The sequence below is a fragment of the Notechis scutatus genome, chromosome 2 (genome assembly GCF_049901735.1).
Source record: "Notechis scutatus isolate UNSWTSFEM ecotype Mainland chromosome 2, rNotScu1.2, whole genome shotgun sequence".
In the NCBI taxonomy this organism is placed as follows: Eukaryota; Metazoa; Chordata; class Lepidosauria; order Squamata; family Elapidae; genus Notechis; species Notechis scutatus.
Window position 1 is genome coordinate 170910557 of NC_142010.1, and position 27590 is coordinate 170938146.

The window sequence follows — 27590 nt, forward strand, 5'->3', positions numbered from 1 at the left end:
GGTTTATTTACGGGTTATTTGTTCTGGGTGGGGGCTGTTCAGCTTGCGCTAGGGGTGTTCCTCTTTCTTTAACGCTTGCCGTTTCCCCCCCCCACTTCTAGTTTCTTGCTCGGTTGTATGGTTGTTGACTATTCTGGACCTCAGTTGGTTAATGTGCCGTTTCCAGTTTTTCCCGTCGCTTGTTTCTAGTCGGTATGATATGGGGCCGGTTATTTGGGTTATCGTTGCTGGTATCCAGAGTGGTTCCCCTGATAGGTTTTTCGTGTATACTGCGTCCCCTATGTTGAATTCTCTGTGTTTGCTGGAAGAGCCCGGGGGTTTGTCAGGGGTGTACGTGGGGTGCATTCTATCTAGCGTTGACCATAGTTTTCTGCCCATCATTAGTTCTGCCGGGCTTCTATTTGTGGTTGCGCTAGGTGTGATGTGTTGAATGAGGAGCATTTTATTGATTTTGTCTTGTATGTTGGTTGCTTCTATTTTCTGGATGGCTTTTTTTGTGTATTGGACCATGCGTTCCGCCCGTCCGTTCGCCGCCGTATTTGCCGGCGCGGTTAACGCATGGCGTATGCCCTGGCCTGCCAGAAATTGTTCAAACGCTAGTGCGGTGAACTGGGGCCCGTTGTCCGACACTATTATATCTGGCAGGCCGTGTGTGGCAAAGAGTTTGCCCAGTTTCCTTATTACCGCCTCCGTTGTGGTTGATTTCATGGTGCTTACCTCCAGCCAGTTGGAGTAAGCATCTACTGTGATGAGGTACATGTGCCCCTTGGTTGGCCCCGCGAAGTCTATGTGAATCCGAGACCACAGTCCTCTTGGTGTTTCCCACTCATGTATTGGGGCGGCGGGAGGACTGGGTCTGGATTCTTGGCATTGTCTGCATTTGGCTACCCAGGTTTCAATTTGTTTATCCATGTCTGGCCACCATGCATAGCTTCTGGCCAGGCTTTTCATCTTAACCATCCCTGGGTGACCCTCATGCAGCATTCCCAATACCCTTTCTTGCAATGTTTCCGGAATTACCACTCTGTCCCCCCAAAGTATACAGCCCTTCTCGGTAAAGAGTTCAGTTTGTCTGTTTCTGAAGGGTCTGAATAGTTCGTCCTTGTCCCCTTCCGGCCACCCTTTTCCAACCCAGCTTAGGACTCGCACCAGCTGCTTGTCTTTATTTGTCTCTCTGGCAATGTCTGGCGCGGTCACTAGTGGGTTGGGTATTGTCTCTATTTGCAGTACCTTCGTCGTGGGTGCCAGGTCGTCTTCTAGATCGGGCAGGGGTGAGCGGCTCAGGGCGTCTGCGTGGACGATGTCCTTTCCGGGTCGGTGAACCAGCTGGTAATTGTATGCTGACAGGAATTCAGGAATTCAGTCATTCTTGGTGATAGAATGTTTGGTGTGGCCTTATTTCCTGCCAGGATCCCTAGCAGCGGCTTGTGGTCCGTGATGATTGTAAAAGTCCTACCGTAAAGGTATTCGTGGAATTTCTTGACGCCTGCGACGACTGCTAGGGCCTCTTTGTCAAGCTGGCTGTAGTTCCTCTCTGGTTTTGAAAGTGTCCTTGATGAGAAAGCGATGGGTGCTTCCCTCCCGTCTGGTAGCTGGTGGCTGAGGATGGCGCCGATCCCAAAAGGCGATGCGTCGCATGTTACCGTTAATGGCAGGGTCTCGCTGTACTGGATTAGTACCGCGTCAGATGTTAGCAGGTTCTTTGTGTTGTTGAAGGCGCTCTCCTCCCGTGCTCCCCAGGTCCAGGTGGCTGTTTTATCTAACAGCCTATGCAACGGTTCCGCCACGGTCGCCTTTTGAGGTAGGAAGACATTGTAAAAGTTTAACAGTCCCAAGAAAGCCTGCAGTTCCGTTTTGTTTTTGGGTCGTGGTGCTTCCCTTATGGCTCTCAGTTTCTTTTCTGTGGGGTGGATCCCTTGTTTGTCTAGGAGGTACCCTAGGAACTCGACCCTCTCAGCCCATAGCTGGCACTTCCCTTTCTTGACTTTGAGTCCCGAGTCTCTGAATTTCTTCAGTACCTCCCTCAGCCGGGCTTCTAGTTGCTTTTCATTTTTCGCGGCCACCAAGACGTCATCAAAGTAGGGCACCACCCCCTCTATTCCCTGGAGGAGTCTTTCCATGAGGCTTTGGAAGACCCCGGGTGCCACGCTGACTCCGAACTGGAGCCGGTTGCAACGGAAAGCCCCCCGGTGCGTTACGATGGTCTGGGCTTCGGCGGTTTCGGCGTCGACCGGCAGTTGCTGATAGGCTTGTGCCAGGTCGAGTTTTTCAAAGATCCGGCCTCCCCCCAGCGAGTGCAGAAGGTGCTGCACTACTGGGATGGGGTATGTGCTTTGCTGAAGCGCGTGGTTTAGGGTGGCCTTATAGTCCCCACAAATTCTCACGGACCCATCTGGCTTGATGGGGGTGACTATGGGGGTTTCCCACCTGGCATGATCGATTGGCTCCAGTACCCCTTGTGCGATGAACTTATCTAGCTGTTCATCGATCTTGGGCTTGAGTGCAAATGGCACTCGTCTGGGCTTGAGGCAGATTGGTGCGATGCTCGGGTCTATATTAAAAGAGATAGGGGACTCCCGGTACTTGCCTAGGCTGTCATTGAAAACTTCCCGGAAGTCCTCCACGAGCGCCGCTTCCCAGTCCGACTCTGTGGTACGGTGGATTCTGGTTACTTCAATGCCTAGGGGTGCGAACCACTGTAATCCCAACAGGCTCGGCCGATCCTGGTCGACGATGGTCAGGGGTAGCACTTCGGTGTGATTCTTGAAGGTGACTTTAAAATGGCCTCTGCCAACTACAGGGATTCGGTTTCCCTGGTAGTCCTTGAGGGTTAGTGTTTGGTCTTCTAATTCCTTGCGGCGGATGGAGGGAACCAAACGCTTGATGGTGTGCCATGAGACCATGGAGAGGAAGGACCCGGAGTCCACCTCCATGTCGCATGGCTGGTCTTCTATCCCCACCGTCACGTATACCTTTCTGGCGTCGCTTGTGGAGGAATGGCTGACGACGACGGTCTGGTGTGTTTCCTCCCTTTGTCTTGCCTCGTTGAGCCGCCTGTTCCGACCCTCTTGGCTCCAGCGGCTCTCCGTCTGGTGGTCTCGGTATCTGGTGGGGTTGTTCTCCTGCCTCCGTGGGCTGCCATCTCGTCGCCGCGGGCTGTAGTGTTTTTTATTTCTGCACACCTTGGCGATGTGCCCCCGCTTCTCGCACTGCCGGCAAACGGCATCGAGGAACCGGAAGTCCGAACAGGGGTGATCGCCTCCACAGCCGGCGCACTGGAACCTCGACTTATGACCTCGGGGTTCCCGTCGCCCTCGTGCTGTTTGCAGGCGGTGGATTTCCTCCTCGTCGTCCTCGGTTTCTGAGAAGGAGTCAATGTCGCCGTGGTGCGTGGTTGTGTCCCGGTGGTCGATCTCGGGTCACCTTTCGGGGTTCGGTGTCGTCTCGCCGGTCGCTGCTCGTGGCGCAATGCTCGATTGCCGCATCCGAGCCGCTGATTTCTTGCCCGCTTCAGCCACGGCTACTTCTGTGAGCGCATCGGCGAGGGAGATGTCGCCCTTTGCCATGATGCGGCTCTGGAGAATGGGGTCTCGGAGTCCCAGGACGACGCGGTCTCGCAGGGCCTCGTCCAGGTCGGCGAACTCGCACAGGCCACCCAAATCTCGTAGGGCCGCTATGAAGTCGCCGAGCCCCTCGCCCTCGCGCTGGTCCCGCCTGTAGAAATCGTGCCGCCGGATGAGGATGGGCACGACGGGGGCATAGTGGCTTCGTAGCAGGGGCTCGAGGTCGCCCCACTCCATGGTCTTGACGTCCTCCGGCTTGGCCAAGGCCTTGGCCATTTTAAACACCGCCGGTCTGCAGTGTGTGAGGAATACGGCCCGTTTCTTGTGGCCGTTGGCATCTTTGAGATTGCTACTCTCGAGGAACATCTGGAACTTATCGGTGTAGGATTCCCAGTCCTCGGTAGTGGGATTGAAGGGTGCGGGTGGTGAGTTGATGCCGGCCATGCTGCTTGCTGCTGTGTGCCGCCTCACCACGTGCTGGGTGGTCTCTTTGTCTCACGATCCCACCTTCGTCGCCAGTGTTAGATCGGAATGGATCGGTTCGAAGGAGACGCGAGACCATTCTAGTGAGTTCAGCTCTTTATTGGGAATAGGAACAGTCTGAAGAATACAAGCCGCGGCAGCCCTTCATATAGGGCTGGCTCGCGGCTCGGCGGCCAATGGCAGCGCTTTGAATCTCCCGCGATCGGCACAGCCAATCGCGGTAGAGTCTTAGCGCTCCAATCACGGCCGGGGCTTCGACCAATCAGGTCGCTGTCCGTCTGGACCAATCAGTTTGCGAGGGTTTGGAGTATGCTAATACAGCACACAATGGAATAAATTTGGTGAGAGAAGTCAAACTGAAATAATAAAAGTTCAAAAAATCCCCCATACACTCCTTGTAGGAGAAGCAGTTCTGCCAGCTGCTCTATTGTAGATTGCCCTTCCTGGTCATGTGGCATACTGAAAGAATAAGGGCTCGAATGAATGAACTGGAGCAGTGATGGGATTCAAAATTTTTTTACTACCAGTTCTGTGGGCGTGGCTTGGTGGGTGTGGCAGGGGAAGGATACTGTAAAATCTCCAGTCAGAGGTGGCATTTGCCGGTTCTCCGAACTACTCAAAATTTCCGCTATTGTTTCTCCAGAACTGGTCAGAACCTGCTGAATACCACCTCTGAACTGGAGGCACCCAATGAGGGTCATTTCAAACTTTCCTTTAAGTATAATATCTATCTCTGGTCCAAGTTTCTCTGCAATAGAAGCATATTTGAAAATTTTGAACGGCCTCAAACCTGTTTCCAGCTCATCACAACTACCTGATACTACTTCAGGGTTGTCACTGTCCTTCCCTTTGCAGAGATCTGAACTTAAAAAATAACGGTATTCTCCTTGTTTACTTGCCAGCATACTAGCAGTGCTATTTTCAAGCTCATAAAACTTCATCAGAGGTAGTAGTATTATGCAATGGGAAGAAACCTAAAGTGACCTGGACTCAGTGGAATTTTGGCTACGTTTACTCTGAAATAAGTTCCACTGAGCTTAACAGGACTTTCTTCAGGGCTACGTTGCTGAGAATTAGATTTGTAGAGTCTTAAAACTCCCACAAACAAGCACATAGTTGGGAACAACAATGCCTGTAATATAGATGGTCCTTGGTTAACAGCCACTTGTTCTGTGACAGTCCCAAATTATGACAGCACTGAACAAGCGATACTTGCAACCTCTCCTCAAGGTTTTGGCTGTTGCCGTGCCCCCAGGGTCACAGGTGCTTGGTAACCGGTCTAGATTTCTGACCGTCACAGCATCCTGCGGTTGCATGATTATGATTTGTGACCTGGCCTGCTGTTTGACAAACAATGTCAATGGAGAAGATAGCAAGTATTCGGAAGTTGCACTCATATGAGGTCCTTGCTTAATGTAATGTTAGTGATTCACCTAACAATCGTAATCAGTGAGTGCTGAAACTATCGTTGGTAAGTGGCATACTCTCATGGCGTTGTGCTTTACAACTGCATAGCTTAGTAACCAAAATTCCAGTCCCAATTCCTGTCATTAACTGAGGACTATCTACATGTGGCAAATGCTTGATGGGTACTGACTTTCTGAAAAATCTAAACATTTCCATCCCTCTTTGTGCCTTTGGTCGATCCTCACCAACTTTCTCTAGATTTGAGGCGGCATTTCCCAAGAGCTGTCAAATAGATCTCATTGGCCATTATTGTTCTTTTCCATCAACGTGTTCCATAGATGAGTGGGTGGAAACTGGAAGCTTCACTCAAATTTTCTTTTGTACCTCTGCATGTTGAACACAAGCCCTGGCAACCACACCTTCCTCAAAGTTCTGACTCCCCAGGGAAGGATTGTGTTGCTACAGGCTCCTAATTAGCAATAATGGGCTGCCTGTCACTGGATAAAAAGCAAGATGTTGTTGGCCTGCTCTTTTAAAACCAATTTTCAACTATCTAATAGTTTCAAGGTTCATCTACGTCTGTGAATTGGGGGGGGGGGGAGGGGAGAATCAAGCAAAATAATTAGGAGAATGCTCCCCAAATGGAGGAAATGAATGAGCTTACTTTTCATTGTTGACTTCTTAATTTCAAGGCTGATATGAGTTATTTACAGTATTATATTAGTAGTGCATAATTTTTGTGATCGAGTCCCTCTGAGGAAGTCAATGCATATGTAATGGAAGCATAAAAAGAAGAATATAATAATACAGTAGAACCTCTGGTCACAAATGCTTCTGACCACAACCAAATTGGATTCTGACCAAAAAATTCACATTTTTCCCCCTCACAGCCGATTTCATCTTCCGCACCATTTTTTTTTGTAAGCGCCAAATTTCCAAAATTAGGTTTGGGTCATGAGCAAATTGGGTTGCGCCCAAAGTTATGGAATGAATTATGGTCGTGACCAGAGGTTCTACTGTATAAGGGGGTTTTAAAGAAGCTCTGACATAAAAAAACACCCTCCCTTGTGCAAGACATTAAGATTACAAAGTGCAGTCACAAATTACAGAGCTACAACAATAAAATGGTAGCAGGGCCAAAAAAGCCTATCAGTGAGAATTCATTCAAAGCAGGCTTTCAGAGGAGTTCTAGGAAGGAGTTGTATGTAAAATTAGTGACTTGATGGTAGCCATCATCATGCCAATGAAACCCGGCCCCTTCATTTTACTTGTGATGCACACAAAAAAAGACTGGACTTTGAGTGTGCAATTGTGGCTCCTTATTGACTTTTTTTGACTCCCTTAGAATTCCCTTCTGCAAAAGGTAGAACCCACTAACAATAAATTCTAGCCCCGGTGCCTGTCCATCTCACCTATGTAATAATCCATTCTTAAAACCTTTTTAAATGACCAAATTCATGCAGGATTATTTTGAGATACTAAAATGGGGGAGACAGGGAGGGTGGGTGGGTCAGGAAGGGGAAAAATATACACTGGCAAGAATAGAATATCAATCCATAACCTTGGGAGCTCGATTACAATTATACTATTTATCATATTTTACGTATTTGGGGGAATAAAACTTGGTGGCATTGGAAGGGCATCTGGAAACCAAAGGTTTTGACTGGTGAACTAGATTGGAGTGACAAGGAGGGTGTTATTTCTTTTTAGTGAGAAATATAAATAATTGGGGCTCATTTCTTTTTTTAAATAACCTTGAAAGTGCAACTCAATTAAAAGCTTCATTTAGTTTGAATCAGTTTGATTAAACAAAATGGTAAAACTACAAGGGTTAGCTATCAGATATGTGTAGTCATTGTTAGGTACTCAACACCAATAGGGTTCATAGAGGATAAACAGATTTGCCAATGAACAATTCTGCTGCTATTTAAGCACAAAAATAAATGGGTGAAGTCATAAATAATGGATTATGTAATAATAGAAGCTTAATGTTCAATTAGTAATGGGACATTTAATTGAACATTGAGTAAGTTATGCTGAAAAGTAAAAATGAACTAGGATTTGCAAATTAACTGCACGTGTTTATCTAAAAGGTTTATAAACCACACCTTCGGCTCCCAAGATCCAAATTAGTATATATAAATGTTCAAACAGTCAATAGCATATTTAAAATAATACAGAACTCTGACCTTACAAAAAGCCTGCAGGGTAGAATTGAGAAGGTCCAACTTTTCCACCAGCTTAAAATAACCAAATGTGAAATGTACTAGGAAACAAGTAATTTTTATATATATTTAGATTTGTTTTCAGCTGTCACCTGAAAGTATGCTGTGATGACCTTCCTCAAGAGGTCATATAAAAGTCTGACTATTATCTCAGAGAAGACCTTCTCTATTATGAACCCTGAATATTCTGCAGCAAGAAAAATACTGCAATAAGAGTTATTGGTCAGATTTCTGACTTGGATTTCTCAGTGTCATCCATTTCCACCTGAACAATAGCAAGAAGGAAGAGATTAGAGATGGTTCTCAACAGTTTAATACATAATTATCTATATGGTTCATGACCAGGTCATATCAGACTGCAGGCAAATGCAACATAAGCCTCGTTTGTGTGCCCACGTATGGTGTAATTGTAAAGGATATTTTGCAACGAATCAATTTACCTACTAATATCAAATCTCATACTTGGTTTGTATTTCACCCACTACAGACACCTTCTTGTTCCATAATATAAAGGTGATGTCTCTTTTAACTGAACTCTAATCTTAATTTCATGGCCATATCCATTCTGTTTCTTGGCCAAGAGTACAGAAATGCTTCTTCCAGTGTATAACTTCCTAATTTAGCCTGAAATCCTGGAATTTCCAGGTAGTTTCCCTTCCAAGTAGTAACCAGAGTTATCCCTGTTTAGCTTCCAAACCAGACGACTACTGACATCCTATAGGCCACAATAAATTGAATTATGAAAATTAATTTACTTGCTTTTAATCTGAGAATAAAAGACTATGAGTGTTGTTAGTCCCAATATAATATTCAATAGAAGAGTGAACAATACTGCATACATGAATTGGTCAAATCATATAAATAGAGATATAAATATAAATAGAGATGGAGGCAGAGATGATAGAGGCTGAGTATATCCCCTCTCTGTGTGAATGCTTTCTGCAGGACAAGGTTGGAATTGACCAGCAAATAAAGAATAGATGCTACTTGGGAAAAAGATGTTTTGGACATCCAGAGGGTAATGGAAATAGCAATAGGGTGGGAGCTGGTGTAGAATCAGTGGCGGAGTAAGGCTCACTGGTGTCCTAAGCACTGACAAATCTTGGTGCCCCCTCCTTTGTACATACTGTACAAACGAAGCCAACATAACTTTTTGTGGTGCCCCCTTTGGGCCTGGTGCCCTAAGCACGTGCTTAGTCTGCGTAATGCGTTAATACACCACTGTGCAGAATGAAAGTGTTTGTGTCTTTTTTGCATACAAAGAGACTTATTAACAGTGCACCTAAGAAGCACTATTTTCAGCTGCCTCCTTATATTACTTTTTTTTTAATGAAGCCATTTTACTGGATTACTGGACTGTACAGTCATTTCTGATGCATAGGCAAAAATGGAGGGATGACTTGCTCTCACAGGCTATTTTGGCTCTGTACGCCTTATTGCTCTGGGTTTGCCTTCCCCAATTGGAAAGTTGCATTAGAACAATTATTCCTGCAAAAATAGAGAGGGTGGTACCTGCTGAGGTCAGAGAATCACTCCTTCCATTTTTGATGTTCAAACCTGAATACTATTGCTCATTAATGAAAGCAGCATTGCACATAGTAGAAGGAGGGGTTAGCAACCTTGGAGAAACTCGGATCTCTCTCTCTCTCTCTCTCTCTCTCTCTCTCTCCATGCTTAATGGCCATGGAATGCTGACCAATCAAAACACAATTCAGCAACAAAAGAAATAGAATGGAATATACTTTAAAAAACCTTCATGTTTTGCAGATGGAAACCAATATGGAATTTGTGACATGAAAGTGTACGGAAGTAGCTCTTTTGAACTGTAAGCACCCTTCAAATTTGGAGAGCAGATTGCAAAATGGCTGACATAATGGGCTTGGCCAATCAAAACACATCTCTTAGAAGATAGACCCATTTGCTCCTGGCCCTATTTATCCGTACACTGCTTTTTCTTTTTAGAAATACTGTAAGTCTTTGGAGGCAATAAAAGTGAGGCAAGTTGCTGTCCTCCAGATATTTGGGGGTTTAGTTCCCATCAGACCTAGCTACCCTGATGAAATGCAGAATTTCTGGAGAGTACCAAGTTCTTTGCCACTGATCTAATTTTCTAAATCAGACACCGCTGCATGCTCCTTGTTATTTAATATTCTTGAAATATTATCTTCGTAGTGCAGCGCTTTCATACAAAATTACAGCCCGCCAGTCACAAACAGAATTCATGAAACCCTATCAGTTATAAATAACTTTCATGCAACCCTGGAAAAGAAGAAAAAGGGGGTTACTTCTACACAGCATCCACTTCTCATGGCAACGCCTTTCTCTACAATATGTCTGGTATGAAGTAAGTCTTGTTTCCTGTAGTTAGCAAGGGAGATTCAATTGTAGTAAAGTAAATCCTTTCATAACAATACTTCTCAATACTTCTTTTGCAATTAGAGATTTGTAAAGCTCTAATTTAGTGGCTGAGGTCATGGAATGAATGAATTGGAATCTGTGCCATGAAATGCCATCAAATCCTGGATGCATATTTGTGGTGCCACAGGAGAAAGAGCTCAAAGATAGAGAAGGAAGGCTTAGCTGGGGCCTGCACACCTTCTCAGGGTTTGTCAACCCCCCCTGTTTCTTGGATCAAAATTATTTCATCTCTCCTGGGTCAGTTTTTGTATCTCAGCTACAACGAAGGTCAGCTTAGAACAGGTCAGCTTAGAACAGGTCAGAGTGGAGGGAGCTACTGACAAAAAAAAAGAGGGTATTACCAAATTCTCATTTTATTCTGCTCCATCTCTCTCGGCCCTCATGTCCAGAGAGTAGACATGAAGAACCATGAATATACCTATCCTGCACTCTTACAAGAGGCAAACTGGCGCATATGGTGGTAAATGTACAACAGCTATTCAGTATGTGCATTAAACACTAGTCATATTGCTGACTTTTGCAAACATTAAATACAGTATCTAGCTACCAGCCAAGATATTACATAACAGACAACATATGAAAAGGTCCTCCATCCCACTTCAATCCCTGTGATAGATTGGCAATTTCATTTAGCAAATTCAGAAAGAGGGGGCTATGGACAACTTGGGGACCAGAGGCAGGAGTCAATGCAACATTGTTGATGGCCTTTTTTATACTGGTAGTGTCACCCTACACATGTGTTAATGTATCATTACAGCTGTGGCTGGGTGATGCTATAAGATAGTATCAATCTCCTGTTGTCGGGTGCAAAAGATCAGGACCACACATGAACTTCCAATTAAACTGATTTAATTGCTTGCCTCCAGAAGTTGTGGGTGCTTTTAAGAAGAGATTGGGCAGCCCTTTGTTGAGAATGGTCCCCTACTTGACTAGAAGAGGTTGGCCTAGAAGACCTCCAACTCTGTTATAATGTATATAATGTAGACAACCCTCACTCTGTCAAGGACCTAGGAGTACTCATTTCAAAAGATCTAAGCCCCAGAGCTCACTGTAACAGCATTGCCAAAAGGCATTAAGTGTTGTTAATCTAATTTTGTGAAGCTCTTCTCCAGTAACATTGAACTGCAAACCAGGCCATACAAAACCTTTGCCAGACCAATTCTCGAATACAGCTCATCTGCCTGGAATCCACACTGTATAATGGACATTAATACAACTGAACGAGTCCAGAGGTATTTCACGAGAAGAATACTCCATTCCTCAGCTTGCAATAGAATACCTTATGCCACCAGGCTTGAAATTTTGGACCTAGACAACTTAGAACTACGCCGTCTACAGTCTGACCTAAGCTTAGCACACAAAATTGTCCGCTACGGCATCCTACCTATCAATGACTACTTCAGCTTCAGCCACAATAACACACGGGCAAACAATAGATACAAACTCAAAGTAAACTGCTCCAAACTTGATTGCAGAAAATACGACTTCAGCAACAGAGTGGTTAATGCCTGGAACTCACTACCTGACTCTGTTGTTACATCCTCAAACCTCCCAAACTTTAACCTTAAACTGTCTACCATGGACCTCACTCCTGTGGGGAGACCTCCTGTGGAGGTCTGTAAGGGGGCGTGCATAAGCATACCATCATGCCTACCAACCCTGTCCTACTGTTCCCATTTATTCGTACTTATTTATTATGTATAAACTTATACCTGTTTATACTTATATGATTATATGTTATGTTCACACCTATACTTGTTTTCTCATACATGCTTGACAAACTAAACTAAATAAAAATAAATAAAATAAAAAATAAATAATGTAATGTAATGAAATGAAATTCTGATACATTGCTCACACCTATGCACAGGAATCTATTCAACTAAAAGCACTATTTTGCCACTAGAGAAGGGTTAGTGGAATTCAAGAGGGGTTGGACTTTGTGGCCAATTCCTCTTTTGATTCCGTTCCCAGATTCTTTCACATGTGTTGAAGTGACCCATAACTTTATAACAGCACTGATTCCATTGTTGATTTAGGTGATATTGAGACATATTAGCAATACACAACTCCATCCTTTGTTGAAATTTAATAATCTGTTCCTCCAATCTCGAGCCTTCAGCATCAAATTCTAGAATTCACCCCTGTGATGGATGGAAATCCTGGGAGATGAAGTCCCATCTATTTTGAAAATTCTGAGTCGAGAAAGCTATTTCATGCCACCATGTTTATGGAAAGACTTTGAAGGTAGCATCTGAGATTAAGTAAGCAGACTTATATAATCGTAACATAGTTTTACTGCTATCTCAGTTTTGTTTCAACTAACCTTTTGCAATACACAGAAACAAACCCTCAGGAATTTTAAAAATTCAAGACTCATAAATGCATTTGCTAGGGATGGTTTCTGAATTAAAAAAATGTTTATCTTTTTATAATATTGACTTACGTGGTGAGCATAAGAATCCATAGGATGATGGGCAACAAGAAGTCCTCTGTGAACACTAATGCTTCTATTCATATAGTTTTATTCATATTGTAGCTATTCTATGAGATTGGCTCTTAGGGAGAAGTCCTGGCATTTCTAGATTTTTGAATTCAAAGCCAGGGAAAAGCTGTAGCCAAAAATTTTGGAATCAGCTGTTAACCAAAACAAGAAAAATTGGGTTCCAAAAACCACCAACTGGTTGAAGAATTTTCTTTTAACCTTAAATTATATCTTAAATCACTGGGTGGTTCCAGGTGGACAAATGAAAGTCAACATTATCTGGCCTCTCAATAAAATGATGTGAACTCATCAGAATTATTCCACCTTAAAGGCCTCAAGTAGGCACTCCCAATGAGCTTTTTTCTCTCAACACTTTATATCCTTGATCCCATCCACACCGTATCAGTTTATTAAGAGGTCATGGGATTAAGGAGCATTCCAAAGCTTGCAGAAATTGTTTCGGATGAATTGTTAGATGGATCTTAAGGGCACTGCAGACAACCTCTGTGTTGCAACTGAGCCTTGTGTGGTAACCGAGCCTTGACTGTTCCAAAGCTATTCCTTTTGTCTCTTGAAGTTTTCTGATTTTGCAAGAAAGCACAAAAACTTCCTTCTTGCATCCAAGGGGAATTTTTATTCTTCATGTCTTACCTATTTGGAGGATGGAGCACTGTTTACTATTCACTTATTCACTGTTTACTATTCAAATTTAGAAATGCCACAGTTGTTCAATCCACATTTAGGATAGTAGAGTTGTCCATTTTCTTTCCAAGTACTCCCTGTCCAGTTACTTTTTCTTCTGGCTTCATATCCATCCAGTTTTTCTCCCTCCTTTATCTTCACTTCTCTGGGCAGCTATCTTTTCTTCTTGCTTCACCTAATAGCTGGCAGTGGTATCCAGGTGGCTCATTCTGTGACAGGGAATCATTCATGAGTTTAATCAAGATTCGTGTCAAGCACACAACCCAGCCTTCAACATGAGCAACAGCGCAAAGCTCAGGAAGTGGCTGTTCCCAGGATGAGTCAAGGGGAGCCACAAGAATAAAGTTAGATCGCTTCCCAGATACAGCAGAACACTTGCACCCCAATGTCAGTTTTCCACAACCATGCAATTATTACGTTCATTCATGAGAGATTACAGGATTACCGTCATTCATGAGAGCTTCTGCAGGGGCAGGCACAGGACCGGAGAAAAAGCACAGGTGCCTCAATGGAACAATTGCAGCACACTCCAAAATTTCTCGGGAGGTAGGCTAGTCATCCTTCACCAGAGAAAGGAAGGACTAGGCCAACGTGCAAGAAACAATACCGAAACCAGCGTGACTTGCTTAGAGCTGAGCAGCATAAAACATGAAGAGTGAAACATAAAATTGCTGGATTTAGGAGCACAATGATTGCAATGCAGGAAGTCAGAATGTATAGCCCAGCACCTGTGGAAATGAAGGCCCCAAGAGTAGCACAGCAACTGGCAACATGCCTATGTGTTCCTGCTCTATGGTGCCCAGTGGTGATAGCAATCACTCTGCATCTCAGTACTCCATTCATCCTTTCAGATCAGAACTGCCTATCCCATACCGTATCTGTCTGTTTATTTACTTACTTACTTATTTACTTGTTTGTTTGTTTTGCTGCCCATCTCATCACGAGGCTTACAATGTTAATATTATACATCAATAATATAATCATATTAATATACATTTAGGAGGCAGCATGAATATCTGTTTTGAAATTCATCTTGGGCATATAGCAGCTCAGTTCCTACCGTGTTTCTCATATAATAAGGCTGGGTCTTATTTTTTTTTGAGCCCCGAAAAAATGGCTAGGCCATCTTTTTGGGGGTGACTTAATTCCCCCCCCCTTGCATCTTCGGGCGGGCGGCGACGGCTTGGATATTGACCTCAGCGTTGGTGGGGCACTTTGTATCGGGGTCAACACAGGCAGCACCATATCCGGGTGTGCAACAAAAGTACTTCCTAACGGCAAGCCCCCCCACCATTCCCCCCCCTTTCACATGTTTTAATATAGGCCTTAATTTGGGGGGAAGGGCTTAATTTCATTTCATGCCTATAAAACATGCTGGGGCTTCCTATTGGGGGAGGCCGTATTGTTGGAGAAACAGGGTAGGTTTCCAGACTGTCTATTTCCTCCTGGGAAGGAAACCAAAATGGCAAGGAGGAAGGGGGAAACCTGGATGTGATGTGCACTTTGTTTTCTCCTGGCTCATTTGGACTATTGAGTCCCTAAGGAGGACTTGGTTACAGAGGCGTATCCCTATCAGCAGAGAGCCAGTCCCCACTGCCTTGACTGTATTGACCGTTGGAGATGATGAATGGTAGGTTGCTAACTTCACGATGTTGCATGATACCCTCTCTGAGATGGAGACTTGCTTTGCAAAACCCAATGTTATGCCATTGCAATCTGGTAGAAAGAAAGTGTGGCTATTACTCAATGATGGCTCACAATAAAGTCACCATGCAGGGAAATTGCTCATCAGTTGGGTTTTAAAAAGAATCCCCATCATGGTAGAAGTTTCTCTGTAGATTGAGTATGAACTATTGGAGACTGCGGCTTGCCTCAGGAACTGCAGAAAGTACTTAAGCTTTCTACTATGGAATATTTTTCACAGTCACTTATTCAGTCTTTGAGTTAGATTCATAGGGAATATGTTGGGGATTTGAGCTTCTCATCTTACTTACTTACTTAGCTACCCATCTCACCACGATCCAATGAACCAAGGACCAAGGGAAGGCAGGACCGGCAGCATTGGTGGAAGAAAATTCCACCAGTTTTAATTGTTGCAATTGAAAGAGTCACTTGGCAATGTAATCTGGAGAATATCTCCTCAAAATAATGCCCAATACAGACGAATCCATTTTTCTGAAGTAGCAAGGACATTCCTTGGAATTTATTTTATTTATTTTATTTTATTTATTTATTTATTTATTTTGTCAGTTTGCTTACAAGATAATAGGTATAAGTAAAAACATAGTTATGAATACATGGATACGTATAAGAAAAATAAAAAATAAAAGAAACAATAATAGGGACGGTAGGCACATTGGTGTGCTTATGCACGCCCCCTACAGACCTCTTAGGAAAGGGGTGAGGTCAATAGTAGACAGTCTAAGGTTAAAGTTTTTTGGGGTTTGGGGAAGAAACCACAGAGTCAGGTAGAGTATTCCAGACATTGACCACTCTGTTGCTGAAGTCGTATTTCCTGCAATCAAGTTTAGTGCGATTAACCTTGAGTTTGTATCTATTGTTTGCTCTTGTGTTGTTATGGTTGAAGTATTCATTGACAGGACATTGCAATGTATGATTTTATATACTATGCTTAGATCGGACGGAAGGTGGCGTAATTCTAGGTTGTCTAGGTCTAGAATTTTGAGTCTGGTGGCATAAGGTATTCTGCAATGAGTAGAGGAGTGGAGAACTCTTCTTGTGAAATATTTCTGGACTTTCTCAACTGTGTTAATATCAGATACATAATGTGGGTTCCAGACTGATGAGATGTATTTGAGTATTGGTCTAGCAAATGTTTTGTATGCTCTAGTTAGTAGTGTAATATTACCAGAGAAAAAGCTATGTAAGATTAGGTTATCAATTCTTAACGCCTTTTTGGCTATGTAGTTACAGTGGGCTCTAGCACTTAGGTCATTTGAGATGAGTACTCCAAGATCCTTGACAGAGTTTGGATCATCAACAAGGTCTTGACTATTCAGCCTGTATTTTATTTTCTGAATTTTTTTTTGCCAATATGTAGGACAGAGCATTTATTTGTTGAGATTTGAAGTTGCCATTTGTTTGACCGTTCTGATACATAGTCAAAGTCTTTTTGAAGGGTAGCAGTATTGTCTGTGGTGTTGAATAGCTTTACATCATCAGTGAAGAGAACACAGTTGCTCTTGATATGATCACAGAGGTCATTTATGTAGAGTATGAAGAGAGTTGGTCCTAAAACACTGCCTTGGGGGACACCACTGTTGACAGGTACAGAATTTGATAGGACGCTCCCAATTTTGACCATTTGTTGTCTGTCTGACAGGAATGCTTCTATCCAGTTATTCAGTTGTCCAGAGATACCATAGGATTTTATTTTTAGGAGTAGTTTGTCGTGTACCACTGAATCAAAGGCTTTACAGAAGTCTATGTAGATTGCGTCTATTGCTTTGCCCTGATCGAGTTGTGTAGTCCATATGTTTTTGCAGTGTAAGAGTTGCAGATTACAGGATAGTAGGTTGTTTGTCTCTAAGTGGAGGATAATGGATTGGTTAATAATTGATTCCATGACTTTACAGGTGATGCAGCATAAAGAGATTTGTCTGTAATTTTCAACTAGGCTGGGGTCTCCTTTTTGAAGATGGGGATGACCGTGGCTTGTGATCATAGGTTAGGCAAGGAGCTGGTCCTGAAAGATTTTTCAAAGATTATGCTTAGAGGTTCGGCTAAGGCAGTGGATAGCTTTTAGGAACATATTCTTTTAGGTAGCTTTTAGGTAGGAACATATTCTGTCCGGTCCAATAGATAGAGATGGTTTTAGATTGCGTAGTGCTTTTTCAACATTGTCTTCTGTAAAATCGATATGTATTAGATCATTGTAGTTGTCTGTGGTTCCACTAGGAAATACTGGGCATGATCCATTGCTGTTTACAAATACTGAGCCGAAGAATATGTTAAAGAGGTTGGCTTTAATAGTGTCGTCGTTACAATCTTTACCATTAGGTCCTTTCAGGGGTGGGATGGACCTTGAGTCTTTTAGTTTGTTGTTTACAAAATTGTAGAAAGCATGGGTGGAATTGGTGCATAGAAAGTTTTCTTCTTGTTTAATGTGATAATTGGTGCATTCAGTTTTTATCTGGTGACATAATTTTTTGTGTCGGCTTTTGAATTTGGCAACGTGACCAGATTTGTTTTTCCACCAAAGTGATTTATTTTTGGACTGAAGCTTCCTTATTGTTTTGGGTAATTTGCTTTTTCTGGTTTTGGGAATTATTATTGGTACATATAGTTTGATGACTCTTTTGACTTCAAGTAAAAATATGTTGTAATGGTCTTCTACAGTATTGCATCCAGTGAATAGAATTCATTATTCTGCTACTCCAGAATATGGTGGATCAGAATGGATGCTTCATTGACACTGAAATGGGGCGCAGTTGAATGCATCATTAGCTATGAGGGAAACTGCAGTCCATTCAGTTATGGACTCTGGTCAATTTCTCCCTGAAAGTCCCACAAGCATCCACTGCTTATCAATGGGGACAGTGCATATCCTCTTAGACAGTGTGTGATCAAGCCATTTTATGACTTTGAGATGTGACTTTGGGGATGTCGAAAGGTGCTGTGGCACTAGTGCAAGACTACTGTTGCCTGGAGACAATGCCTTCACCAAAATTAAAATGAGAGAGAGGGCGTGTCTGAATGGAATGATTGGGAGCTGTGAGGCACACCCTCACATGGAAGCCCAGAGCCAGTGTCACGTGGCTGAGGTCATTAGCAGCTCCAGAAGCAATAATGAACCTTTCCTAGTTCTATCACACCCAAGGCATGTTTTCTTAGCCTTCTCGGGAGAATCTGCCACCATGAACATGTCTGTGTTCATCACTACTTCTATGGCCAGAATTCATAAAGGGGAACTCAGTAGTTTTCATGTAAGAATGCAGCTCCTTCAGTTTCTGTAACGATTGAAGATGATCTTTGACTCCTGTTCATTCAAAACGTTCTTCTCTGAGCCAAAAATCAAATGCCCTGCCCCTGCAATGGCTTTGGTAGATGAGGGAAGGTTACACTGTGAGTCCAGCTGCACTACAAAGTCACTGCTATTATGGCAGCAAAAGAGGAAGCAAAAATCTGCTAGTGGCCAGTGCAAAAAGCCATTTTAAAAGCTGTTCAGCTCCCTTATTGGCATCCCATTACTCAGAACCTGACTAGTGAGGATGGATGAGCTCATTGTGTTGGCAAGAAGTAAAAAATTACCTGGCATAAGGACACAAGGAGGCAAAAAATTGTTCATAGTAAAGGACAGGCCATCTCTCTCCTCTCCCTCTCCTTCTTGTGCTTTCCTCTCCTCCTCTTCCTCTCTGCCTCTCATCCTCATATCACCATAACCCCAGGAATTAACTATATAAATTAAAACAAGGCCATAAATAACATCAAACTAGAGTAACAAATAATGGGAAATCTGGTACCCCATCGTCAAACATTTACTTAAAGGTATTTCAAAATGTCAAATGCACATATTTTCACACAGTACAAAAGTGTGAAACCAGGGGGACAGGAGGGGAAAGCCTCCAATGGTTATGGCTCTGGAGAGCCACTCTTGGCCGTTTTTGGCTCATCCCTCCACTGCTGAGGGCTGCTCCAGTCTGTGCCACCACGGACCTGCATACATAAAGTGTGACAAGAAAAGCAAAGGCATGTTAATGAGACCTTACCAAGATTGACTGTAGTGATTTTGTTGGTAATTCCCTAAGTTATGATTGTAGCCTTCCTTTGTTTTCTCTACATTTCCAGCCAACTCATACTCCAGTGCATACAAATAGCCCAGCCAAAACAGGAAGGGAAGGGGATCTCTTTGGGTGTTCTGTGTATTCATTTCACGGGGTGAAAAGTCAATCTTGACAATTTTGAAAGCTAAAGCACCTTTCAATAACAAGCTGATTGAATTCATGCCTTGCCAGATTTCAGGTGTAGCAGCATGCTACTATTTGTAAGATACTGAGCATTGAGCACACTGTATCCATGAAAGCAAGCAAATGGATCAAATGCACAAATCAATCCAGACTGAATCAGGTCCAACCTTTATTATAGACATAGACAGCGTTATTTTAGGGGGCAGCAGCCAAACATGGCAACAAACTACACAGTTCCTGAAATAAGCTTCTTGTGCTTGGTCTCACCCATTCTGGCTCATTCATCACATCCGAATCAATTCAGAGTTCACACACAGGGCACCAATGGCCAGGTTCAAATTATCCTACTTTGGGAATAGTATGCAAAGGCTTAGGTCTCTGGAAAAGGATTGGATGCTGGCAAAATGTAATAGTATGTGAGCATGATCTTGAGGAAGAGATGTTCCCTAAGGAAGGAGCCTGCAACAGATTAGTGGTCAGAGAAAGAAATTTAGGAAAGATCCACCTTAATTGATCAGGCTGCAAAAAGAGAAGGTGGGAGGTTTGTACTTTCAGGCTTGCAAGATTGGTGTTCGTCCTCCCAGGTAAACAGACAGGAAACAACCTGATGAGTTAATTGTACTTTATTGTAAAGTTACATTAATAGAATCTTGCAAATCTGAAAGTACAAATCTCCCATATTCTCTTTTTACAGCCTGTTCCCAAGGCAACTGGGAACAAACCACTTGAACACCATCAACAATGACAAAATCACCATCAGTCAATTGCAAATGTCAGCTTTATTTAGAACAGTTGCATCCTAGCTACAGTTGGATGCAACTGTTCCAAATAAATACTTTTAACACCATCAAACAACAACGTCTGCCTGTCCCAAGTTGTCCCAGGTTCTTAGGAAATAGTAGATAGGTGGATAAAAATGCGAAATCCAATCTAAACATCTGACTGACTATACAACCAACCATGATATATTATGTTTACTGTACTTGCCACCCAACTCCCAGTGACTCAACAATAGTTACTGGGCTGATTGGAGTTTTTCTTGCCACTTCCTTTTTTACTTCTGAGTTTTCAAAAGCTTTCAAATCTAGGGATTACCACGAGTGTGCAACACTTGAATAATAGCTTATGCTTAAGTTTACATGACACTATAAAGAGAAGCAAGCAGTTAATTATAAAGTACAAACCTAAAGTTGTGGTCATTTGAAAAGCCATTATTGATATAATAACAACAAGGCTGCAGAACAGATTAGATGCTCCAAGCATCCTCATATTCTCAAAAGAAAACCATTTAGATAATACAGCTAGTCATGGACTTATGACCACAACTGAGCCCAAAATTTCTGTGGCTAAGCCAAAGCAGTTGTTAAGTGATTTTTTCCCCCATTTTGCAACCTTTTTGCCATAGTTGTTAAGTGAATCATTGCAGTTATTAAATTAATTACATGGTTTTTAAGTGAATCTGGCTTCCCCATTGACTTCACTTGACAGAAGGTCCATTAGTGGGATTCAAATAATTTAACAACCGATTCGCCCAGGGTCAGGTTGACTGTCATGGGAGGTATGGCCCCTCCCCATCTTCCAACTCCACCGCACATGTGGGATGAGCCTCCCTCCACAGCCAAACTGACCCTGGGAGAACCAGTTGTTAAATTAATCCCCTCCCTGCTATCAAAGTGGATCCTGGGCACTGCACTGCAGTGCAGAAGTGGGAAATGGCGCAGCCGGCATGAGGGAAGGAGGAGGATCAGGGAAAAGAAAGAGGGAAAATGGCCTCCTCATTCCCTCACGCCGGCCGCTCTGTTGCTTGTTTCTCCATTGCAGTGCAGCACAGAGCCCAGGATCCACTTTTATAGCGGGAATGGGTAATTTAACAACCGGTTCACATGAACTGGTGTGAACCGGCTGAATCCCACTACTGAGAAAGTCACATGACCCTGGGACACTGAAACTGTCATAAATACATGCCAGTTGCTAAGCCTCCAAAGTTTGATCATGGGTCCACAGTGTCCACAGCCTCAATGGTTGTAACTGTGAAACACGTTCAAAACTCACTTTTTTCCAGTGCTGTTGTAATTTAGAATGGTCTCTAAATGAATGGTTAAAGTTGAAGACTACCTGTATAGGCCTGATCCCTTGCTAAAAAGAGTATAGTAGAATTACATAGCATTCAGGGGAAGGAAATGTATTCTGTACTCTTAGGATACAAACTCACTTTTTAGTTTTAAGTAGACTTGTAAAGGATTACAATGTTATTCCTGATCATTAGAAATTAAAGGTTATAGACCTCTTCTATGGAATTTTGGCTTATTTTGAAATACGTCTATTCCTTTACACCACAGACATTTCAGACAACTGTGGTTTTTCTTTTAAGATTCTAAGCTCTCCTCTTAAAAAATAAATAAAAACCAGTGTTTAAAACAATTATCTTTTCTCTCCACTGCTGTTTTGCTAAAGGTAGATTAGAGTTGAGACTTAGAGTTGCTTTCTGCTCAAGAAGAGAAAATATTTTCTACTGTACAATATGGGGGGGTGGGATTATGATTATATTACTGCAAAATGACCTCATATACCAAGGGCCACCTATTGGCATATTAAATGGGTGCATCTGCATTTGTTATTTTTTTCCAGGATTTGGTTAAGTTGTGAAGCTATATTCATAAAGCAAAATATTTTATGTTACTTGGACTAAAGGATGCAACTAAGTGTAGAGATCTGAGCACTGAAAACCAAGGTAGCTAAACCTGACAAGGAAAATAGAGCAAAGGATTGCAAGTTACACATCAGCGGTGAAACATTACAGCATAGAGGTGAATTTGTGTGCCTCATAAAAGAGAGGACTCATACGCAAATTGTGTCAAAAGTCATTTGAGGACAGTTCATATGCTTGAAAGCCACAATGCTGAAGGGTTTTTATATGTACAAAAGTCACTCAAAAATAAAGGGTACCAGATATCAACTGTGGGAATCACAGCTGGCGGCAATAAATGTTAGGTGGTGCTCCCCCCCCCCATGACCTGCAAGTTACAGGTTTGAGACCCTGTTGGAAAATGTTTATTAAAAGTGGGGAAATTGGTGGCAAAACATGAAGATGTAGAAAGGTCTGTTTCTCGGCGGAAATAAGTGAACATTATTGTGCTTAAGAGCATACTTCTGCCTTCTTTTATTAGATGGATGAAAAATACCATAGGCCAGAAAAAGCAACAGTAAATTATAGCAACGAGGACATAGGAAATGCATGTGATAAAACAAGAAAGGGGGAGGAGTCAAGGATGAATGGATGGTGAATGAATGTGGATTGTGGGATTTTTGGTGCTTTCTGAGCTTGGTTGTTTGCTTGCAGATGTTTCATTATCCAACTACTGTAGGTAACATCACCAGTGCTAATGATGTGCTGATGATGTTACCTAGTTGTGTAATAAAACATCTGCAAGTTCAAAGAGCACTAAGAATTCCTTGAGCTACCTATTTATTATCTTCTATTGAATGTGGATTGGAAACAAAAATGATGACCAGTATAAAAGAAGTATATATTGTGATAGTTTGGTCAAAAATAGAAAGAATGAAGATATAATCGCCAAGGAAACCAGGGAAAAGTGAATAGATCAAGAGGAAGAGGAAGATTGACAATTGTAGTATTAGAGGGAGGTCATAAGAAGAGAAGAGAGAAACTAAAGAAAGAACTAAAGGCAGTGCATGAATTGGTCCATGGGCATACTGAAAACAAGGCTGTATAAATAGTGTCGCTATAAAGAATAATTTATTTATACAGATTATCTACCACTTGAAACTAGTTCTATTTTCTTTTATCTTATTTCTTGTCATTTCTTTCGCTCACTATTACTTACTTTTTTTCTGGGCTTTGCTTTATGTTGTTTGCATTAAAAAGGAATGGATGGATGGATGGATGGATAGATATTTGTTTGATCCAAAATCCTGTAACTGGCCAATAAATGTTTAGGTCTGAGTGTGGACTTGAATTTGATCCTTGTCCAATACCGTGACCATTATACTGCAGTAGCTAATATTCAGTTACTTGGGAACCATATTTTGAAATGGACTTTTATAAAGATATATTCCTATGGAAGCATATGGGATATATGCATTTGATCGGAGTATCAAAGCCTGCAAAACATCAGGGACTTCAACTTTCGCTATAATTTTTCCTATGGGTACCCATCAAAATTGGAGTTAATATACAAGAAGCACTCCTGGAGATTGTTGGCTGGGGAATCCTAGAAGTTGAAGTCCATACTGCTAAAAGTTGTCAAGATCGAGAACCCTTAAATTAACATGTAAAACTCTCACACTGTTCTGTATGTCACAATCGGCATGCATTCCATCCATATCTGATCCCTGGCCTGGAGACGAAATTTTTCGGAATTTCCTATTTTTTGTATGTCACAGTGAGACTGAAAGAATTGGTCTCTTTATTCATTATTTAGTTACTGGCTGTTCCAATTTTTTATTTGGCATTGGCTTCACTGTACCTTAGTCTCATATAACTATATCCAATATTTATCATATACTGCTATTCTTCATTTCTTTTCAGCATTGAAATGTTTGCTTCTTAATAATCAGACTGGTTATTTCCTTGTTTTACCTACCTAGGAAAGAAAGAATAAAAGCCCTTTTTTTCTACTGGTAAGGTATTTGCATTTTTAAAAAAGTTTTCTCACAGGAGCAGCATTTGGTAAATTGCAAATGCAGAGGAGGATTAGCTGTAAATGGATGAGAATATTGCAAGCACTGCTGGAAGATGTCTGATAATTATGTGTAAAAATGGATCAACATTTCAGCATTGTTTGCTCTGAGTCAATTCCATGTCATGTATTTGACATCACGAACAATGGAAGGACATGTAAAAGAATGGAGCCACCCACAAAGTAATGGCATGTCTGAATGTAAGATCTCAGAATAGGTGACACATATTTCAAATAAACATATTGGATTTCTTTTGCATTTTGTATTGGAGATGCCTGAGACCTAAGACTGGTTTTATATTTGGATTATGAAATATTGATGTTAATGGTGTTTTTACGATGACGATAGCAGAGCTGAGATATTTCAGACTTGATCTGGAACAACCAACTGATATCTTAGACAGTCTAACTTAGTCCCTGATAATTATATCAGATGTTATTATGTATGCTAGAAAGTTTGCCTAAAGTGTCACTCATATATGTATATAATAATATTCTAAACCTTAAGGCAGTATGTTTTTATATTTTAGGTCAACTAAATGTTAATAATGCTCACAGATACTTCTGCCACTATATTATTTTTTACATTACTGTTTAAGAGAAGTGAAACAGCCGTGACCATGTGTACAAGTGTTTGCATCTCTTTTTTCACAATGTTTCCTCAGAATTATGACAACGATGATTGATTTTACTCTGAATTTATTTCCTATTGCCGCCATATTGTTGAATGTGGTAGGCTTGTGATTTCACATATCCTCATGTTAGATTTATGACTTCTGAGTGATTGCTAATAATAACAAAATGGAAACACAGTGATACAACAAAAGGTATTGAACAGATGCATAGAGTAACATAAATAAGTAACTGTTGGAGAAGTGTTCAAGGATATTAGAAGAGATGAAAGGAAAACCCTGTTTCAGAGGCGTCTACTGTTTGTTTTAAAACGTTTTTTATTTGGGTTTTTTTCCACATGTATTTCCGAGGACTGTCACTTTCTGTGGCCTTTGAACTGCCAATCCACCAAGTGGATGTCTATTGAAAATATAAATGAAAAGTATATTTATATATACATATATACATATATGAGAAGAACTTAAATAGAAATAATCATATACTTTGGATTATTTTATCAGCTTCCTCAATCAACTTTTGAATGTGAATTTTTAAACGTGAACCTCTAATGTGAAATGTGAGTTAAAATCTGAAGAGTTAACCTCTTCTTTTAGTTTAAAAATTGTCTTATTCTATCTAATACATGTGGTCTGATCTTGGCTAGAATTTGTACATTTAACTTCTTCATCTAAATCCTGTTGCTTTCTTAGCATTTCATTCTCTAGAAATGGCAGTTTATGCATTTGAGACAAGAACAATCCAGAACATTATTCAATATTGGGCCTTAAAATATTACAGTTGCCTTCCCAAGATGATGTTCTCCGAATGTGTTTAGATTGTAGTCCTCAGAATTCCCACCAATATGGTAAACCAAGACTGAGTCCCCGAAACAGGCTGGAGAAAAACATATCATGATGCCAATAGCTTGCTAATTTTTTTTTCCACATAAGTATTTCAACACCACTGATTTTATTAGTGGCTTGATATGCAGGCCATGGCAACAAAGGGTGATTCAAAATTTAACCACTTTGAACTCTGCACAAGAAGACTGGTTCTCTGAAGTCTTATTACTATGTGCTTTGAATTAAATATGTACAAAGAATGTATTCTTCTATTTTGAGCGACTCAACTTCCATAAGCATCTGAGTTGACATGTCATCTAAATACAGATACCACACCAACATTAGAGATGGCTCAATATCAATAAGCAAGGAGAATTCACCCCAAATGAATTTTATTTTATCCAGACAGTCGTATCAAATGTATATGTATGTATATATGTATGTATGTGTATATTATACCTATGCATATATACATACACATATATCCATCCATATATTCATACATGCATATTTGAAATCTATTCCCTTTCCTTGCTTTTGAAGAATCCATCAGTATGATATAAAGGACTGTTTAATTTTTTCTAATTCTATTTGTTTCTGTCATTCTTATTTTTTTGCATCTTGCCTGTCCCTCAGAGTCCTTTGTTGAAACAACACTATTATGGACTGCCATACTTGCAGTAAGTATTATAAGCAATCTTGACTTTGCTTCTGGGCAGCTGTTGTTCCTCATCCATCATCTCTGCATACCTGGCTGAGTTATGTTCAGCTTTTAAGCAGTTAAGTACCATTTGTTTACCTAACTGGAACACTTCAGGAGAAGAGGAAGGCTGTTGGTTATACGCACCCTGAGAGGGAGAGCTATGGGTTACAGCTGGGCCTGCAGAGAATGCAATGGGACACTTATTCTGGTCTTTGTCTTTTGTTATTTTATTCTTTTTGTAATGAACCTGTTTCATATGAGGCATCACATTTCCCCCAAACAGAAGGAAGACCAAGAAGCACCAATTTAATGATTCAGATCCCTTTGTGGGGAGATAATTGAGTACAGTATTTTTTGATTTATCTTTTTATTTCCACATGTAGAAGCAGCCATGCCCAGGCAGATGAAAAAGAGTTGCTACCCTTCAAAACAAACAGAAGATCCTTGGAGAATCTCTTCCATCCATCCCAACTATTTGTTGCCTGCCGTCTGCAAAGAATAAACTTTTGTTATTGTTGTGGGGCTGGTTAAAGCAGCCTCATTGATCACCAGAATGAAACCCAACTTCCTTCCTGAAGCACTTCCATTGTCAGGTCAACTGAAGATTTACAAAATAATACAAGCTCAGACTTTCCAATAACTTCCTGATGCAAGATTGTTAAAAATGTGGGGAGGAAAATAAAATGTGACTGAAGTTTGTTCCAACAGCTCTTCCTGTCTATACATAAGCCTGGTACCTAAATCATCAGGGGTTGAGGTCAACCACAGATATTAATTCAGGAAGCTTACTTCTGGGCAACAAAGCCACTGGGCACGTGTTTTCATTTTTTCCATTGCCTAATTCTGCAAAAGAGGTTTAAGATGATCCATTGGAATCTTTGCTTCTGTCGGCCTCAAAATCTTGAGAACAAGGAGTAAAAGGCAAGGTTTAAACACTTTCTTGTCCCAAAGTGCTGCAGACCTTAGGAAATGGGCAAAAATGCATATCTTTTTCCCAACTTGTTACCATTAACTCATTTTAATGGCATGGATAGTATAATCACACTTTAGAGTGAAAAAGTGAAAAAAAATGAGTAATTTCCAAGCTGTGAAGTAAGCATCATAATTCCTAAGTCATGTGGTTGTGAGGCCTCACTCTAGTATTAACAGCTGTCCAGAGTCGTCTGGAGTGGGTGGCTGTATTAAATTTAATAAACAAGCAGCAGCCACTGAAAAAGCTGCCTCTGCATGATGGCATGTGGTAGGACATTGATCTACCATGATTGGTGTGCTGCTATGTTCTCAAGACCTTTCCTCCTTGGGCAGCCATATTGACTTTCTTCTGGCTGGCTGTGCCACAGCTTCAAAGACAAGATTTCTGATTTGCTGTTTGCGACACCGGAGTTTTGTACTGGAATTGTTAACTTCCTGGAATGCATTTCTGGATCTCAGTACTCATCTCCAAGTCACAGTAAGATAGGAATGGGCAAAAATACCCAGCTTCTGGAATCACCTTTGTTTGATTAGGCTTTTCAGGTTTATCA

At 41.6% G+C, this 27590-nt stretch overlaps 1 long non-coding RNA gene across 1 annotated transcript in view; it reads left to right on the top strand.

Moving 5' to 3' along the window:
• Positions 1–26976, top strand: part of LOC148132410 (uncharacterized) — a 60665-nt gene extending 33689 nt beyond the window's left edge. The window contains exon 3 of the long non-coding RNA XR_015747337.1: positions 26451–26976. This is a non-coding gene — a long non-coding RNA (uncharacterized LOC148132410). The remainder of the gene's footprint in view (positions 1–26450) is intronic.
• The last annotated feature ends 614 nt before the right edge of the window (positions 26977–27590 follow it).